We start from the raw sequence: 17591 nt of genomic DNA, 5'->3' as shown, positions 1-17591 counted from the left end.
CCCATTCCAAAGAAATAACTGTTAACAGTATTTTATATATCCTTCTGGGATTTTTTAATTAACATATAATGTGTGAATGCCCACCTTCTGGGAATTCTCATGTATATATAGATTCCCCAATCACACATATGACTTTTTATAAACCGAAATGAGATCAATCTCTATATACTATTTTTCACCTTATTAATAGTTTTAGAGATTTTTTAAATATCAGTGACTGACTTCATTTTATTTATTTTTAAAGTTTTATTATTTTTTAAAAGATTTTATTTTTTTACTTACTTGAGAAAGAGAGTGAGTGAGAGAGAGCAAGTGCTGGGGAGGAGTAGAGGGAGAAGGAGAAACTCCCCACTGAGTGGGGAGCCTGACATGGGGCTAGATCCTGAAACTCCATGATCATGACCTGAGCCAAAAGGCAGACTCCCCACTGACTAAGCCACCCAGGCACCCTGACTGACTTCATTTTAAAAATAGCTTTCTGATATTTATGTGAATATATAACAGACATCAAAATATTTTCTAGTAATTTGTAGTTATGCATTATGCTGCAATAAACATGCGTGTATGTACTTTCTTGCATGTTTGCAAATCCATCTTTACTAGAAAATTCTTTTAGAAATTAAATTGCCGGATCAAAAGGTATTATGTTTTCTTAGTGATAAATATCCATTTAAAGACCTTATAGTAATTTACCCCAATAATGTTATGTGACTGTTTCCTCCAAATCTTGTTGAAAATAGGTAGAATCAAACTTATTTTTATGGTGGCTTAAAATGTATTAAGGGAGAGAAATATTTGAGAGAATAATTAATTAGACAGTTACTTAATTGGGTATACATTCTATTTTTAAAAAGATTTTATTTAGAGAGTGCAGGTGAGTGGGGGGGGAGGGGCAGAGGGAGAGGGAAAGAGAGCATCTCAAGCAGACTCTATGCTGAGCATGGAGCCCAGTGTCAGGACTTGATCTCATTACCTCGAGATCATAACCTGAGCCAAAATCAAGAGTCAAAAGTTCAGTCGACTGAACCACTCAGGCACCTCTGAGTATACATTCTAAAGCTGAAAAATTTCTTAAACCAAAGTCTTATTTCTCCTCTGAACTTAAATTTTAGTTTTTAAATGAACACAGGGTGAATTTGATGTATAGTTCTATAAATGTGTGGAGGTTTGTATAACCTCCAGTTATACAAATCAGGGTAGTGAATAAGTCCTTCACCCACAAACCTCCCTTGTGTTCCCTTTTGTAGTCATGTATCCCCACCCCTAGCAACCCCTGATTTGTTCTGTGAGTATAGTTTGTGTCCTTTGAGAATGTCCTATAGATGGAATGATATAGAAAGTACTCTTTTGAGACTGATTTTTTAAATCAGCCTTAGTAACTCTGAGGTTCAGCTGAGCTGCTATGTTTATCAATACATAATAAAGAAAATTATTAAATAATGAAAGTTGGTCTTTGAAAATATCAAGAAAGTGGTGAATCTCTAGCAAGACTGATAAAGAAAAAAGAAAACACAAATTACCAATGTCAGGAATGAAAGAGGCTATCACTACAGACCCCACAGAACAACTGTAGGTATGTAAGTTTGACAGTTTAGACGAAATGGACTCATTTCTCAAAAACCATGAATTACCAAACTCACCCAATATGAAATACATTACTTGAGTAGTTTGTGATTATCAAAGAAAATAGGTTAAACTTGCAGGTAAGAAAACCTCTACTCCATTTGCTCTCACTCTGTTACTGTAGAACCGAGTTTGCTTTAAGTAGGAATTTCTCCTGGAGCTTTCCCTGTCCATGGTGATGCCCTCCCAGTGTCTCTGAGTTCTGTCCAGGGGATACCAGAGGAAAAAACGTGGAGAACCCAACATCAGTTCAGTGGTCTTGTGAATTACTGTCCTTTCCCACTCTGCCTATTTACTTTCCAAAGTCCTTGAATTGCTGCACACATTCTGTCTAGGTTTTATAGCTGCATTCAGTGGGAGAGGTGGAATACTTCCTGAAGTTAGCTAGTCAATACTTCCTGGAATTGGAAAATTCAAATCAAACTTTTTATCTTTCCTTGTCAACTAGATCACAATGCAGATGGGCTATATGATTTGGGCAGTGTTGAGGGGGGAATATCTTCCTCATTCTCCTATTTCATCATTGCATGTCTGTAGGCAAAAATGTGGACTGAGCTTTGATCTTTTCCTCTTTGGAGTGTTCAGATGATAGGTTGTCTGCAAACAAAGGTGCTAAATGAATTACATATTTTGGATATTTGATTTTCAGAGTCTTTGTTTGCCATGTGGGAGTAGTGAGTATTCTTTCTTATAACCTATAGCTTTTAGTCTTGTTCCCATAACTGTGGAATGTAGCCTATTGTGCCTACATGAAGTGCCATACATCAGAAGAACAAAAATTTCATGTCTTGCAGGGTCTGTGTAACCACACAAACTATATTAGCATAAGAGGTTTAAAAAAGTTACACATTATGACTCAGATATGCATAAATGTGACATTATTTCCCCATGACTGAATTCAGTTTTCCGTGAGCTTCTTTCCTCTGGGGGCAAAAAGTTCAATCTTGCCACTTCAGGGTAACTCAAGATCTGCCAGTTTAGAATTTGATCTCTTTCAGGAAATTACTCAGTGAATTCATTGTTTAAATGTGATCACTTGAAAGTGCATGCTTCTATATTGGGGTATTTTTCCCACACCAAGAGCTTCTCCTCCTTCTCCATTCCCAGAATGGCCTCAGGAGGCAGGGGTTGCTTGCGAACCATCATGGCAGCAATGGTGACATCTCTCTCATGCCTGGTCCTCTGTGTCTTCCCCTGGCTGGTCTTAGATGACTTGGCTTTTGGTTGCTGACATCTTTCCCCACTCTGTCCTCTCTGGATGTCACCCCCACTTGGCCTTTCAGGGTGGACTGGCACGTGCTGCTGAGACCTCTGCTCCTGGTCCTGGTCTTGCCCCACAGTTCTTCAGCCTGTGGCCCCTGGTTGTCCCCATTCCAGCTGTCTTTAACTTGTTGGCTCTCATTGCTTCTGTATTTACCACTCGGACAGGTAGACACTCAACCTCTTCTGTGCCCTGCTTCAGTCTTGGGAAAACTTCTGTACCTTATGTAAGGCTCCTTCTCTATTTAGACACAATGTGGGGACATTTCTTTGTGTTCTCCAAAGTCCTAATAGAGCACTTTCCTGAACTATTCCAAGATTTCTCTGTTTAGCCAAGCTGGAGTACTGAGGGCTGCTGATGCCTTCTCATAGCTGCAGATAGTATTTTAAAAGTGGTTGTGTCCTCTCTGGGTCTCTCCAAGCTCTCTACTTGCCTTCCTTCCCCACCCCTGACCTACAGTTAATAATGGCTTTTATCCTTGGGTGCAAGATTAATATCCTAAAACAATCCTTATACACAAGAAGCAACTATTTCTGGAAGGTGATGGGAGAAAGGGCTATTACCTACAATAGCAATAACAAATAAAAACAAATTTCTCAAATATAACAAGAAATGTGCAAAAAATTTATAAATAAAACTATTAAATTTCACTATGGAGTTACTATAGAGTAGATTAAAAAAGGGAGTTCAATAAGTGAAGACTTTTTTTTTTTTTAAACATTTTATTTATTTATTTGAGAGAAGAGAGAGACAGTGAGAGAGAGCATGAGCGAGGAGAAGGTCAGAGGGAGAAGCAGACTCCCCGTGGAACTGGGAGCCCGATGCGGGACTCGATCCCGGGACTCCAGGATCATGACCTGAGCCAAAGGCAGTCGCTTAACTAACTGAGCCACCCAGGCGCCCCAAGTGGAGACTTCTTATGTTTCCATTTAATATTGTTAAATTCAATTCTTTGCGAGTTAATATATACATTCAAATAATTTTCAAATCAAAACATCAGTGAGATTCTTTATGGCATCTTACAAAATGAGTCTAAGGCTCATTTGCAAAAAAAAAAAAAAAAAAAAATGCTCCAGAATTACCAGTAGGTATGTGAAAAAGAACAATGATAGGGTAGGGTCCTCGTTTTATTAGGTAGCAAATCAAGTCATATGAGCTATAATAATGGAGTCCTCATGATGGACACATATAGTAATTAAGATACACACAGGAATAGGAAAAGAAACAGAACACAAAGCACCCCCACCTCCAATTGACTCATTATTTGTGAGAATATGGGTTATGGTAAAGATTGTATTTCATGTCAGAGATAGAAAGATTAAAGTCATGATCTTTTGTATTGCCTTTTCACTTGGAAAAAGAAAAAGAAAAAGCTAAAGACCTACCTCACAGCATATATGTGGTTAATTCCAGATGATTTCAAAAGCCCAATATATTTAATAATCTATAGACGTTTTAGGTACAAATTTAGGACTATTTTTTATAATTATGGAATCAAACAAGGCTTCCTAAGGAAAATATAAACAGAAGTAACAAAGCAAAATACATACTTATGCAAAAATTGAACTCAGGTACCAGACTATTTGGTGTGCTCACTGCACAGAGTAGATTTTCAGTCAATATTTGTTGAATGAATGAGTATAAAACAAATTATAAATAAATTAAAATACAAACATCATAAATAATGGAAGAACATTTGGCAAATATGTAACAAGTATTAAATATGCAGAATGTATAAAGTGTGATGGTATAAACCCAAGGCTAAACAACTCAATAAAAAATGTGAAAAGACCCATAGAAGGAATAAAACTAAATGTCCAGTAAACTCATAAACAGATGCTCAATATCATTAGTGACAAGGAAAACGTAAATTAAAACAAGGTGTTTTTATTACACTGAGAAAATGGTTAATGTTGATACTATCCCGTTAATGAGGATGAGAGCAACACCGCTGGTGGGGGTGGCACGTAAATTGGTAAAGCCATTTGGGAGGGAAATTTGACCATATCGTTCTAAATTAAAAATGCCTGTGTCCGTTCACATGCTAAGGACAGGCGGTCTGTGCTGGGTGTAATAAGTGAAGAATGGTAATGCAAGGATGATAATTTAACCTTTGGATTCTTTTTAGTTCTTGCATTTTTGTTGAAGTGCTTAGAAAAGTAGCTGGAAGGTAATATAAAAGTTGTATTTAAATGATTTGATTACATTTCTGTTGAATTGGAATTGAAATTCTCTCTGAAGTTATCAGCCATTGCTCATTTGGATTTATCTTAATTAGTTTTAACTTTTTTCCATGTAGGATAACCTACTTTAGATATGAGATTCTCGACTTTTAATTTTGCACTGTGCAACGATATGCTCCATGAGTTAGTTTAGAATGATTTAACAATATTCAACATCAGAATTTATGAGACTAAGGGGTGAATTCAGAGAAAGTGTCTAGGATACTTAAAGTGTACATCAGAAGTATTAGTTTAGATGTGTTTTTTTTTTAAAGATTTTATTTATTTATTTGACAGAGATCACAAGTAGGCAGAGAGGCAGGCAGAGAGAGAGGAAGGGAAGCAGGCTCCCTGCTGAGCAGAGAGCCCGATTCCGGACTTGATCCCAGCATCCTGGGATCATGACCTGTGCCGAAGGTAGTTGCTTAACCAACTGATCCAACCAGGCGCCCTAGGAAAAAAAAGCTTTATGTCAAAATTGAAAAAGAGAAGGAGAGGGAAGGTAGGGAAGAGAGGAAGGGAGAAATCAAAGTGCATTATGCATTAATAACGGGCTATGAAAATACAGAGCTAGATGAAAGAAGACCCACTTGCTGAGAGGTTCTCTGCTCAGTCCTGGCTGGTACCTGATTAGCCCAGCAGGGTAGTTAAGATCACCTTCTTGCTCTACTTATCAGACACTGCTGCTGCCAAGCACCCTGAAGGGACAGGGGTGTTTAAAGACGGCTTCTGCATGCAAATCAGGGCGGAGAGGACCGCCCGCTTCTGCATAATACAAGGTGCAACTCAGCCGCGGAGCGCACTGAGTCAAGTTGCTGGCTGGCGTCTGTCGGGCTCCCTCCCTAAAGTTCCAGTGGCTCCGCCTGGAAGCCAGAGGTGGCTCGTCCTTTTTGTCTCTGGTGGTGCTCTCTGTGAAGCTTCATGTTTAGGTGGCATTCCTTCGCTTTCCAGCCCCGCTTGAGGCTCATCTAAGGAGCAGTCCCCTTGCTGCTGAATAACTTCATCAATGGAGAACAGACCTTCTTCCATAGCCTGCGGAGAGCATACCAGGAGCCTCGCTTTTGCTCTGGTGTAAGGAACAGCAGGAGAAAAGCCCTGGGTCCCATACCCATTCTCGAGGCCAATCAGGATGCTGCCTTCCACTGCTTTTGCTCTTCCAAGGACTCTTGTTGCTGAGTGATTAGTTTGCTCAGGGGCGGCCTGAGAACTACCCATGCTGGGGGCTTAAACAGCAGAAATCTGTTCTCTCCCAGTTGTGGAAACCAGAAGTCCGAACTCAAGGTGTCAGCAGGGCCGTGCTCCCCCCGAAGGCTCTAGTGGAGAATCCATTGCTGCTTCTAGCTCTTTGGTTGCTGGCTGTCCTTGGCGTTCCTTCCTTGCCCATAGCTGTGTCATTCTGATCCCTCTTCATCTTCACATCACCTTCTCCCTGGGTTTCTCTGTGTCTGTCTCCTTCTCTTATAAAAACACCAGTCCTAGGCTTTAGGGCTCACCCTAACGCAGTAGGTCTTCAAGTTAATCACATCTGTAAAGACCTTATTTCCAAATGCGGTTACATTCCGATGTTCTAGGTGGGCAGAAATTTCCAGGGAACCTTACTCCGCTCACTGCACCAAGTGGCCTCCACTCAGATCTCCCACTTTGAATATTTATGTTTATTCTTTCAGTTACCTTCATGCTTTTGCTTTATGGCTCATTCCTTTGCCTTGTGCATGTGTTCTTTTTTGGGGGGGCTTGATCATATGGTTCTGATAGTAAAGCTTTAAACATTTTACTTCTCCAAGCACCCACAGTGATAGTAACCCCATCTCTGCCCTCTTAGGGTAGCTTGTCCCATTAGCCTCATTCATATACTTGTCTCATCCTATCTCCAGTGTTTAGTTTGGAGAATTTCTTCCCCTGGTCCATGGCTTAGGACAGGGCTATGCATGTAATCAGTTCCCAATCAATGCTTGTGGACTAGAATCAAAATGCTCCTTTTAGGGAGTAGGTAAAAGAAGTTTAACCGCCATGTTCTTTAAAAACAAATCAAACACATACCTGACCAAGCCCATTGCTTAGATCAAGTAACGATAGGTCCCCAACTGTTGTGGTTTTAGTTTTGGCTGGTTTCATTCTTCCGAGTTTGCTTCCTTCTATTGTTTCTTTCCAGCTTTGGAAGCCAGCTTCTGTTATTCTAGCAATAGCTTTCTGTAGGTTTGGCAAGACATCTCTTTTTCTTCTAGGTACAACTGTTTCATCGAACATTTCTGTGTTTAGAACTTGTATCAGAAAGTCCATGAAGTTCAGGCCTCTAAATGGTTTCCCTATTGCATTCTTTTTTGTGTGTGTTTTTTTTTTTCCCAATATGGAAAAAAAATGTTGGTAACAACGGGTAATGACAAAAAACCCCTGAACTTCATGGGATGCAATTCTAAACGGCATGCACATTTGATAAACCACCGATTTATCATTTTTACCCTTTTCCTTATGTTATGGTTGGTGGCTATGTTATGGTGGAGACTAGAAGTCCAAACTCAAGGTGTCAGCAGGGCTGTGCGCCCCACCAAAGGCTCTAGGGGAGAATCCATTGCTGCTTCCAGCTCTTTGGTTGCTGGCTGTCCTTGGCGTTCCTTCCTTGCCCATAGCTGTGTCATTCTGATCCCTTTTCATCTTCACGTCACCTTCTCCCTGGGTTTCTCAGTGTCTGTCTCTTTCTCTTATAAAGACACCCATCACAGGCTCTAGGGCTTACCCTAACGCAGTAGGACTTCAAGTTAATCACATCTGCAAAAACCTTATTTCCAAATAGGGTTACATTCCGATGTTCTAGGTGGGCAAAATGATATCATTTTGATTGGGTACAGTGGTGGGTTCTTGGACTTCAGGGAGGACCCAGCACTCTTCCTTGTTGGAAGGAACGTGACGGGAATATTGGAGAAAGCAGAAGGAAAAGAGCATCTTCCGTATTTCATGGGGGTATGTCCTTCCAGGGGTTCCCTTCAGGAGCACTCATATTGTTTCAGGATGGACCACATGATTCAAAACTATAGGTCATGTTGGTGGTCTAAATGTCTGACTGATAACCCTGATGGGCCAAGAGATTCCATGCTTGGTGTATGAGCACTGGAAGTGATTCAAACCTGGGTCAAGTGGGTAGTGTTATTCATGTTTCTGTTTGGTTGGAAACGCTTTATATTGCCTCATTTTTGGATGTAGTTTTATAGTATAAAGTCTTGGGATGAAGTTACATAAGCAGTTGATTTTTGGCTGTGATAATTACCATTTTTACTAGTTGAGTCACCCCTACCAACATGACTCCCGAGGGTGTAGTTATTTATACAACGTCTACAGTAAGCAGGCACCTGGATCTCCTGCCCTTGGTGTCATGTACTTTTGCTAACTTTCTTTTCTTTATCTTTTTTTGGCTAAGATTCTCAGGTCGTACTACTGTACACTCAGGAAGCAAAGTGGGAAACCAAAAAAACTCATTATGACTTGCTTTATTGAGATATTTGCTTTATTGTGGTGGTCCAGAACTGAACCCACAGTATCTCTGAGGTCTGCTTGTGTAGGGCTAGGTCAAGTCGAAGGGCTCTCCCTTATCCATGGAAGTTTCTTCTTTGCCCTCCAGAATAGGAACAACTTCAGTGGGTTGAGTACTTAGGTCTCAAGCAGTCGGCTGGGTGTTTTATGTCATTAACTCATTTCATCCTCATCATGGGCTCTTTATCAGGGGTCAGTGAACGATGGCCCCTGGACCAAAAGCAGCCTGCCTTCTGTTTTTGTATGGCCTGTAGGCTAGAAGTAGGTGTCCTAGTCTTAAAAGGATAGGAGGAAGAAAAAAAGCTAAAGACAAGACTTTGTGAGGTGTGCAGATGATATGAAATGAGATTTCAGTGTCTTTTTTTTTAAAAAGATTTTTATTTATTTATTTGACAGACGAAGATCACAAGTAGGCAGAGAGGCAGGCAGAGAGAGAGGAGGAAGCAGGCTCCCTGCCAAGCAGAGAGCGCAATGCAGGGCTTGATCCCAAGACCCTGGGATCACACCTGAGCCAAAGGCAGAGACTTTAACCCACTGAGCCACCTGGGTGCCCTGAGATTCCAGTGTCCTGTTGGAACACAGCCATGCCCACTGGTCTCTGTCTTGTCTGTGTTTGCTTTTATACTATACCAGCTAAGTCTAGTAGTTGAGATGGAGACCTTGAGGCCTGCAAAGTCAAAAGCATTTACTGTCTGCTCTAGGCGATTCCATTATCATCCCCATTTTACAGAGGAGGAAATGGAAGCTTGGAGTCTTCAGTTTGGCCATAGCAATTTGTCCAGATGCTGAACTTGAGGTTAGAAATGTCGGACTTTGAAGTCCTTATTAAAGCTTCTCCTGAACAGCACAGGTAGCCAGAGGATTGCGAGAACAAGTGTTCATGAGACAGCAACTGGGCGATCCAGGATTCCCTATGAAGATCTCAGTGCGTGTGTGTGTGTGTGGGCGAGCCTGGTATATGCTTCCAACCCCAGAGAACTGTAAGAGGCGGAAGATGAATTAAATACAATGGGAAAAAACAAACAAAAAACTAACCTCTTTGCTTTGGAAGTAGAGGCAACACAGTGCCAGTAGCATCTTGGAGGCTGCTGGTTGTCCTTTTAGTAGAAGAGTGACGGCAGGATTATCACTCTTGTTGATGATGATAGTAACAGTTGTTGTTGAATGATCATGATCATTTCCAACCAAAAGAGAGCAGTCCTTAAGAGAGCAGTTCTCCGGCTGGCTCGTTAAACCTATCCGGAGAGTTATAGTTCGTTGAATGAGTGAGTAATGCGCTGCCCTTTTGGTACTCAAGTGTCATTCTGCGCATGTGCGGAGAGTTTGTGCTCCCGAGCGGTTTCGCCTCGGAAGAAGCCACACGGATGAAAAACCTGAATGTCACTGCATATGCCGCATGCACAACAAAGTGGGGTGTGTCCCTCGGGTCTCAGCGTGAAGCCCCCACCCTCTCCCCGAAAGACACGGGAGGGACACTGTTCATTTGGTTAGGAATAAAACAAGGTATCAGTCGTGCTTAAGAGGCCAGGAACCCTGATGGACTGCTTGGGGCCCTTTGGAAAACAAGGCTCAGATTTGCAGGGCGCTAGAGGTCCTGCCGGCACCAACAGACGCTTTCCCGTGTTTCTCCAGAGTCTTAAAAATCTGACAATGGATCATTTTCCCCCCAGTGGACTCCTAGAGGAGGGAGGCACAGGACAGCCGTAGCCCAGGTATAAACGTTGCCCTAACGTCTGTTTGAGGCACCACCTCTAAGCTTCAACCACAGTTTAAAGGCATTTAAGGAGGGGCGCCTGCGGCGCCAAGTTGGTTAAACCTCTGTCTTGGTTAAGGCTCAGGTCATGATCTCTGGTTAGGGGATCAAGCCCCGTGGCCCCGAGTTGGGTTCTGCGCTCACAGCTTCAGATAGTCCTTCTGCCCCTCCAACCCTGCTCACGTGCATGCACTCTCTCTCTGCCAAATAAACAGAATCTTTTTTTTTTTTTTTTTTTAAGATTTTGTTTTATTTACAGAGCACAGGTTGGGGGAGCAACAGAGGGGGAGGGAGAAGCTTCCCACTGATCAGGAAGCCTGATACGGGGATTGATCCTAGGACCCTGGGATCATGATCATGACCTGAGCCAAAGGCAGATGGTAAATCAGCTGAGCCATCCAGGTGCCCTAAAATCTTAAAAAAATAAAAATAAAATATAAAGCATTGGGGAGATTTTTTGTAGCTGTCAGCCCGAGTGTATATGATAAAGATCTATGTGTTTACGTGTTTATCCCTGAAGTTATGTTTTTTGTTTTCCTATAGCTCTATACAATGATTAGAGGGAGACTGCCTTTTCTGAAAGGCTGCTAAGTGATGTTTCTCTCTCAAACCCTCCCCCACCTGCAAAAAAGCACCACTCTATTTGTTTTTGTTTTTTATTTTCCGAAGATTTGAGGATGGTCATTGGTTAAAAATAGAAAGTTGTGTTCTTTGTTTTCACCCAGGACCCTGCCCAGCAGATCATTGTATGTCCCCAACCCCATTTCTGGGCAAGATCTCAAAGTGGAGATGAGAAAATCTGTCTCTGCTTTGTAAATGGCGGTTCCTCCCCCTATGTTCTCAGTGTTAACCAGCTACGGAAACGATGATACCCCAGGATCTGCTGATGCAAAAAGGGGGCCACTGAGCTGCCCTGTGGAGAGGCTTGGCCTCCCCAGCCCTCGTGTGGCAGGTAATGGACATCTGCAAGAGAGGTGCCCTGCTGTTCTCAGCATAGTTACATGCTCTAGGCCTTTTTAAAGTGGACTTTTGCTCTTTTTGCCCTCCCCTGCTCCTCAGTGGTATTCTTGTTCTTAGCACTTACATGGCTGAGTAAATGCTTCTCAGCTGAGTTCAATTCAGTCTCCTCCATCTCCTTCTCTTATTCCAGCATGAGTAGGATAAACATCCCAGTGAAACGACAGTTCAGACTCAGGCCATGTGTACCTGCCAAGAGCCTGTCCAAATACCGGTGGAAGGTAGATGCGGGCCCCTGGTGCTGGCCTTTCTTCCAGAGCAGGAAACAGAATTTAGGTGACTTGTTCAAGGTCACTGTTGGAAGTCCCCTTCCAAATCTGGGGACTCACCCCCTGGGGGTTTGGGGTTGCCACTCCCCCACCATGTGTCCCTGTCATTGATGCTGAAGCCTTAACACCACGGTAGAAATGGGCTACAGTGTCTTCCACCGTGGGGTGGCCATGCTGCCCAGTCTAGTAAAGACACACAGTGACTATTCCCGATGACACTGTGGTGTAGGGTCCCAGTGCAGGGCGTGGGCCCCATGCCTGGTGCATCCTTTTCCACAGGTATCTCCTCCATCATGTTTCCAGCTACTGAGTGTGCACCAAATGGTTGGCACAGACCAGACCAGACAGACCAGAGTAAACTCCTTAAGGAGCTGAAGATCAAGAGGACTTGACATTGGAGTGGCAGTCCTAGTCTCTTGGAGAAGGGGATGGGCTCATCTCCACAAGGGTATTTCCCGCCTGCCCCAGCCAGGCTGACCCTGGGAAGGCTTCTTTTGTATCTAAATCCAAGTTCGCTTGCCCAGTGCACACTAAAGCCTATCATGAGGACATCGAATATGCAGCAAGGAGGGGGCTGATTCGAGAGGCAGCTGAGCAAGGAGACAAGAGGGCAAACTGCAACCTGCCTCCTCAAAGGCAGAAACTCTGGGATCCTTAAGGGCAAAGAAAAAAAGGATGTGGGGGTCGGGGAGAGGAGCTCTATGACTTCAGAATGAGATAATATGTGGGGGAGGGTTGTACTTGTTTTCTGCACCTGTGTGGCCCTTCTGCCCACGTTGTCAGTGGCATCCTTAGTATGAGCCGAGGGTTGAGTTTTAGGCCATTCTGTGTCTCAAAAGTTCATCCATTGGACTCCCGCACGTGCTCAGAGAGATGGCCTGTGGTCCTGAGCCGTTCTGGCCAGTCTCTTAGTGAAACCTTGAGTCTCTGCAAAACAACTAAATCAACGTTTTGTTATTATGGAATCTAGGAATGTCATCTGTGGAAACATGGCTGCAGCCTGTGTTCCAAGAATAAGGAGATTTGGGTAAAAAGTTACAATAGTACTGAAGAGTCCCATTAACCCTTTGGTTACCTGTTTTGCTTTTTCAGCGGTTATGCAGTTCGTATGGGCACAGGCTAGTGCTCCAAAGCTGGACTTTTGACCCCATACCAGTGCCAACACATTTGGGGGTGACTTTTTCCCTATCTTCTTGTTTAATGACTTAAAATTTTAAATTATACTTTTCCCTCATTTGGTTTTCTAGAAGGTAGTAAAGTGAACTATACTTCACTGTCATGAATTTGGTTATAGTGGGGAGGAGAAAAGAAAAAAGAGGTGCAGTGTTTTTTTTTTTTCACCCCTTAAGTCCTTTCTGCTTTATGCTTGACTGTAGTATTTATGACCTTCTAATGTCCTGTATATTTCATTTATTAACTTTGATTTTATACCTATTTATTCCACTAGAATATGTCTTCCATGAAGACATAATTTTTATCTTTTATAGCTACCTTTATTAGTACATCTAAACTTACAGCTAATATCGCCTAGGTACTCAATAAGTATTTGTTGAATTAATTAATAGTCCCTCTAGAAATAGCAATTCTAACAGATTCCAGTGTCCCTGGGTTTGTTCCAGATGTTGAAGGGCAGAAATTGAAGATATAGGACCAGGGGTTTTCAGAATCTAAATCCTAGGAGTTGCTGTAATCACTCAGACTATGGACCTTCTAGGCCAGTGTTTGGATGGGATGAATGGGATGGCAGGGCATGGCCTTTCTCTTTGACATCTGCCTCAAGGCTTGGGGTTAATCATTCATTCAGCTAGACGGAGTCCATCTTTTATCAATAATTAGCTCTGGGGATAAAATGTTGAATGAGATCTATGCTCCATATCCTCATACCTCTTGTCATTCGTAACTAGATCAACATTTTAGAGGGGAAATTATTTTATCTTTTCAGACTGTTCCAACCCTGTCAAGAAGCATTCCTTAGCTTTACTATTTGCTTTGTAATATAATTTTGCATCCAGAATCTTAAGAGTGTTTCTCAAGAAGGAGCCTACTGCCACATTGGCCTCTTCCGGCTTGGGCAATGAGGTCAAGCTTCTTGTCAGCATGAGCCCCTGGTGCTGCACGTGGTTCCCTATGTCAAAATCATATGCTCCTTTTAATTCTTCTTGTATTGGTGACATGGGGTCAATATGAGAGAAAGACACAGTAGGAGCATATATGACAGTAAAAGAAAATGGATAGAAGATTTCAGACTTGAAGTACCTCTTTCTAAGTTCTCTTTCTGCTGCCTCCTCTCCTCTCTTCTCTGATGATGGGTCTAGTGATGAGTCTACCCCTAATACTGTGTATTAATTTCTCCCATGATCACACCCTAGAAAAACGGAAAGAGACGTCAGATGTGACTTTCTATGTAACTTAGCAACTGCATATATGAAAAGCGTTAAGAGCGTTGGTTTATTATAAACTCAGAGTGAATCACACTGAGATGAAGTTCTTGAGGGAGAGCAACAAGTATGTCCAAACTGAGGCTGACAATGATTCCCTCACCTGAGTGGATGTGGCAACCCCTGGGCCCTTGGGCTTGAGGAGACAGAGACCAGAATATACCCAGAATGAAGGCACTCAAAACTGTTTCATGTGAGGAGCAGTTGACGGGATGGAGGACGTTTATTATTATAGAAAAGACTCAGAAGGACTGTAAGTGCTGTTTAAGAGCTTCCTTCAAGTGATGGAAGGGCTTTGCATATGGGAGAAGCACGAGACCATTCTGGAAACTCTGGGCTTAGATGTGTGGTTAGAAGGTGGGTAAGGCATTTTCCAAGATGGCTGCCCCAGGGAGCTGTCCGTCTCAGCGCCTGATTCTTTAGGCAGAATGGGAGTCCTGACGTGTAGCCGAGGAGCTCAGATACCTCTCGTAGCCAGCCTAGGGCACAGGAAGCAGATATGCTGACCAAGAGGACAAGCAGATGACACCTGTAGTTTGGGACCATCTTCTGTGATCCTTCTTTCCCCAGGTTGCCTTCAGTGGGCTTTTATATTTCAGCGCCCTTTAGTTTTTATCTTGTTTTACTACTTAACAGTTTAATCAAGCATGTAGTTCCCATCAGTGCACAAAATGGTCTTAACCTGTCGTGTCAGTTTGGGGAGTGATGATTACATCTGGAAAAGCATACTTTACCAAAAACAGAAAGTCGCCTTTCCAGTGCTCTTTTCAAAGAGTTTCTGGATTTCAATGTAAAAGAGAAGACCGCATTTAATTACTGCATCCTCGCATATGGGATGTATGACCGGCTCTACCAGGTCATGGACAAGAACTGCAATATGCAGAATAATAAGGCCAGGCCCTTCTCGTGCCATCAAACAGCAGGGCACAAGGTAAATATGAAATGCAAAAGCATCATCATTGTTGCAGGCGATCTTGTTGCTTCACACATTTTCTTCAGTTGCTTCATGGGTCCCGTACTGGCTAGTGCAGCAAGTACTGGCTAGCGCAGCAAGATTTCCAAGTGTATACAACGGTGCAAAAATCTTCATGCCACCAGGAAGCCACAGCAGTCCGGTCCCAAGGATAAGGAAGGAAATGCCACACATGAAGCAGACAATGAACCACTTCAGCCTGGTGTTGAAACAGAGGGAGGTGGCAGCTAGGACCTGTGCAGTCAGCCCTGCTTCTCATTGTCCTGGCCACTCAGGACCCCTCCTCCCTCTCCTGCTGAGCTTCTCCATGGCCCTGCTCCCTGTGCAATGGCGGTCCCGCTCACGGGACCCCCACGCCCTCCATTATTTTTCAGCTCCCTTTACAACATTTGCCTATACCTGTTGACCCCAAGATTCAAATATTGGAAGTTTGTATTATAAAAATAAAAAATACAAATATTTAATGACATGTGCACAAGGCCATTATAAATCAAATTGTATTGCAGAAATGTGGAAACAATCTGAATGATAATTAAAAGAAGAACAGAATACATTCTGCTGTATCCATAATATAAATTACAATGCAGTTAGTAGCGACAATGAGTTAGATCTATGACTATTGTCCCTGAGGGATGAGCAGAATAGAGAGTTAAGTGAGAAAAGCAAGAGAAACATATGTAGTGTGATCTCATTTTGTGAGAATCAATTGTAAAAAAAAAAAAAATCCCTCACATATGTAATCATATTGGCAAGGATTTGTGTGAGTTTGGCAAAAAAGGTCGAAGAATATTGATGAAGTTGTTGATGGTGGTGGGAGAGTTTGGGGTAAGCTTGGTGGGGACCCAAGGGACAGAGGGACAGGAATAGAGACAAAGTGAAGAAAAGTAAAAGAGGGTGGTTTTTCCATTCATCTGTCTGCCTACCCATCTGTGTCTCTGTCTATCCACCTATCATATGTCCATCCATCTATCCATCTGTCTGTCCATCCACTCTTAACATTTGTCTATTATTATTGATCAATCATCGTCATTGATTGTGCTTAAACATGTACTAATTTTGAAGACTAGTAGAAGAAGAAAAAATTTTCTTTATGTTTTTTCCATTTTTTTGTTCTATTCTTCTCTTATAAAAACAGTCTTAAACTTTCTACTAAGAACAATCCAGAGATTTTGTAATAAAAAAACATTAGGTTTAATCCTTTAAACGTGATGACCTAAACAAATTACAAGAAATCTAGAAAATGTATAAAGAGTAAATATTTTGAGTCAAAACTGAAATTCTAGATATCATGAAAGATGAATGACTTGAGAATCACTGCTATTTTTTCTTTGGTTTTTTTTGCTGTATAGATGGTGTTTATTTTCTTCTAGTGCTCCAGAAAAATGTTTCCTTAAATCTAGGGAACACAGGGGTGGGTTAGGAGCATCCAACTCAGTTAAAAAATTTGCTAGTTCCTGGTGGAGAAGTAGGGCATTGAATGGAAAGAGTTCTGACATCTGCGTGTGTGGGCGTATGTGTATAATCGGTTTTTCTCTGCTGAGATGGCCAGAAAGATGCTTGTGTTTTCCTGTGATTTGGATGCTTTCTTTCAAATTATTTTCGAGAACTGTTTTCCATATTCAATTATACTCATTATGCATTCATATTTAATGCTGATAGTTCTTTCCACATAAAGAATTTGTCTACATACAGAATAGCCCCAGGCATTATAGAGATGGCTGGGGATTTAACCCCTCCTTGCTATGAAAGAGGATTTGGGCAAGTATAGGGTGCTGTTTCATTTAAGCATTTGGATGTAGACTTGGAGTTGATCCCAAGTAGCTGTACTGAAACAAAGGCAAAACATGAGCGAGTGTCTAAGAGCCATAAAATAATAATGCTAACTATCATATTTCTTTCACCTTAAGGTGTTCATTTTTATATGCTAATTGAAATTTGAATGCATCTTACTACGCTTGTGTGCATTTATTAGATCAACATTGTAAGTCAGCACTTTCTATAATTAAGGGTATCAGAAGTCCTATAGAATCCACGTAGGTGGTCCTTCAGTACCAGATATTTAATGCACTTAGAACATTCTAGAATCATGAACCTCAATCGGGACTTCATTCTGCACAGTGCCATCTTGATTCATACAAATCAGGAAGTTATAGAAGTGTTTGTTTTCATAGTGACTGCCTCATAGATAATACTCAGATAATGCTAAAAATATATACAAAGTAGGAGCTGTGCATGGCTGACTCCATTTTTAAAATTGCGATTTGAGTTCAAAAGCACCATTGTTTTGGGAAAACTAGTCATGTGCAGTGACATTTTTCCACCTCACAGTCTGAAAAATATCTCACTAGGGCCCAGACCAGAGTGGCAGAGCGGGCAATTTATCTGTCACAAACGGGTGGGAAGAATTGGGAGAAAAAAATGCTGTTTGAAGCTATGACCTGGCGGGAATGTGACGTGGAAAGTTGTGCTAACTGACTAGGTTGCCTGTGTCCCGCATTGGCTTTGGGTGT

General features: G+C 42.0%; 1 protein-coding gene across 1 annotated transcript in view; it reads left to right on the top strand.

The window, feature by feature from the left end:
- LOC111153568 (FERM domain containing 3) overlaps positions 1–17591 on the top strand; it is a 348258-nt gene that overhangs the window by 192687 nt on the left and 137980 nt on the right. The gene's annotated exons all lie outside the window — the stretch shown is intronic.

Source organism: Enhydra lutris, unplaced genomic scaffold (assembly GCF_002288905.1).
Source record: "Enhydra lutris kenyoni isolate GAN:26980312 unplaced genomic scaffold, ASM228890v2 scaffoldscaffold33, whole genome shotgun sequence".
NCBI classification, from domain to species: Eukaryota; Metazoa; Chordata; class Mammalia; order Carnivora; family Mustelidae; genus Enhydra; species Enhydra lutris.
The sequence above is the reverse complement of the archived record's forward strand: the minus strand, read 5'-3'. Positions and strand labels throughout refer to the sequence as shown.